The following is a 2,850-nucleotide window of genomic DNA, read 5'->3' on the forward strand; positions in this document are numbered from 1 at the left end:
GCCTGACCGTCAGTGACAAGGACATCGACTGATCGTCCCACAGGATCCGGCCACCTCTCAGGGGAGCTGGGCCCAGACTGGCCAGCCCATCCACAGCAGCAGATGGGCTTCCTCCGCCGCTCTTGGGGGGGTTTATGAAAGCAAGATCTGACGTCAGGGTTGAGGACAAACCCTGCATTTTCCTCTGAAAAAACTTTTCCTGCCTCTCTCTTTTTTTCCTTTCTTCCCTCTGTCCCCACCTCCAGTCTGGGCTTGGCCAGCCTCCCCGGCTCTGACAGCTCTTAAAGGGAAAGTTACAGGGTTGGGATTTCACGGGGGTTGTGGCTTCTCACAGAGGAGCCAGGTCATCTTGCAGGGGCCGCTTAGGAAGGTGGGAGGCTGGTGCGGAGGGCGGTGGACACTCAGGGCAGCCTGTGCGGGTCGTGAGGGGGCTTCCCTGGGAAACAGCCTCCCTCTCGCCTCTCCAGGGGGCTCCTGCTTCTGCTCTTCACTTGCAGGCTCCCATGCTGCCTGCGAGGAATGAGGATGGCTTCATCTGCCAAGACCTCTCACTTCTTGATGGCGGACGGCAAGCCATCCCCCTTCCTCAGCTCAGGAGATGGGAGTGGGAGCCGTCTCCAGTGTCTCTGGCTACTGTTATCCTCAGGGATCTGGGACTGCACAGACTTCTTGTCTCTTGCCTGTGCAGGAGAGGAGGTAAGGCTACCTCCTGGGGGCCTGGCTGCCCTGTCCTCTCCACGTGGACCTGTCCCAGTCCCCCACATACCTGCTCCTGCTCAAGTGTTTCACAGCACTCTGGTTGATCTCCAAGAAGCCTCACTGCATACGCGGGGCACCTCCTGGAGATGACTCCCCAAAGCCTGCTCATGGTTCTGGGCACAGATTTCCCAGTCCTGGCCTCCGGCCCTGCAGCCTCCTGGAACTCTTCTTTTCCCTCGGTGCTCAGCCTCATGGCCTCCTTGCCATGGATCGATCCTCGATCCTCTCAGACCTCCGCAGGTTCCTGGGGCGCCCTTCTTGCACTAAGGCCAGCCGGTTCTTTGGGCTTTGGCGGGAAGGCTCTATCTATGGCTTAAATAATGGCCACTCCTTCTCTTCTCTTTTCCCACAGTGCAGCACTGAGGGGCTTCTGCGAGGGGCTCTGTGCCCACCTGAGAGGTTTAGGGTCACCATAGACAGCACCACATAGAGGTGACTGCCAATTTCTACATGTTGTAACCTAGGGTGGGCCTCTGACCCGATTCCAGCTAAGGAGAGGAGAAATCGGCAGGGCACGCTTAGAAACGATAAAAAGAAGGACCAGGACCCAGGACCCAGGCAAGCAGAGGGCCTCACTAAGTAGCTGAGGCTAGCTCTGAATCCAGATCTTCCTGTCTCAGCCTCCCAAGTACTGGGATTACAAGCATACGCCACAATGCCCGGCTTCCCCCCAGCCCTATTTTTTATTCTTTATTTTGAAACAGAATCCCAGTAAGTTGTGGAGGGCCTCACTAAGTAGCTGAGGCTGGCTCTGAACCCCGATCTTTCTGTCTCATCCTCACAAGTACTGGTATTATAAGCATGGGCCACCATACCTGGCTCATCTTTTGTTATTATAGCAAGTCTCCAAGGCAAGCTAACTTTATACAGAAGATAGGTGTGTAGACTGAGCCACAGTCCTGGAAACTCAAGGGCCAAGAGCATGCATGCCTCAGCTCTACTGAGAGAGAGTGTGTGTTTCATTGCAGTGAGAGCATCTATGACAGAAAGAAACCACGTCAGAAAGTAAAGAGAGCCTGGGCTGCCAGCCCTTCCCAGCACACAGTCCCCAGAGTCCCAAAGACCTCCCATCAGGTCCCCATTCCCAGCCAACTCTGGGGACCACATCCCCCACCCCAGCACATGAACCTCAGGGACAAAACACACCTACGCTGCAGCAGACGGGCCAGTAGACTGATGGGGAAAGCATAGACATGATCCCATTGTCTGGAATACTCCACGCCCCAGGTCCTCCAGGATGGACTCCGCCTTGGGTCTGAGTGGCTGCTCTCTCCCCTTCGCTCCACCCGAGTGGCTCTCCTGGTTGGTCCTTTGCTTTGTTCTACCTCAGGGGCCATTGTTTGTTTAGTCATGGGCTGGTCATCATCGATGCAGGATCAAGGGCAAGACTAGGCTCACACCTTCCTGTCTACACCATAGCACAGAACCCATGGGGGGCTTGGGGCATGCTTTAATTAATGATCAAATGAATCAATGAAGAGGAAAGATAAGAAAGCAGAGGAGTGTGCATATTTAAAAGGAGAAAAAGAGCCGGGCGTGGTGGCGCATGCTTGTTGTAATTTGGGAGGCCGAGACAGGAGGTTCGCAGTTCATGGACAGCCTCAACTGCTGAGTGAGGCCCTTTGCAACTCAGTGAGGCCCTGTTTCAAAATAAAGAATAAAAAATAGGGCAGGGGGTATATCTTGGAGGTAGAATGCCCCTGGGTTCCATCCTCAGTACTGCCAAAGAGAGAGAGAGAGAGAGAGAGAGAGAGAGAGAGAGAGAGAGAGAAAGGAAGGAAGGAAGGAAGGAAGGAAGGAAGGAAGGAAGGAAGGAAGGAAGGAAGGAAGGAAGGAAGGAAGCTTGGAAAGGCCACAAACTTGTCTATGTCTCACTCCGGCCAAATGCAGGTCCTCAGGAACCATTCACTGGGACTGAGCGCAGGATGTGACCGGGAATGAGGCTGTGATGCCTGGGCTTAGTCGAGGGGCAGGAGTGCAGGCGGGCAGCGGGTGGGCAGGCTGCCCTCCTCCAGCCTGGAGTCAGGGCTTATTTCTTGGTTGTCCCCATGGCTGAGGACATTCCCATATGGCAGGTGGTCCGGTGCAGCC

The sequence above is a fragment of the Muscardinus avellanarius genome (genome assembly GCF_963383645.1).
Source record: "Muscardinus avellanarius genome assembly, chromosome: 4".
In the NCBI taxonomy this organism is placed as follows: Eukaryota; Metazoa; Chordata; class Mammalia; order Rodentia; family Gliridae; genus Muscardinus; species Muscardinus avellanarius.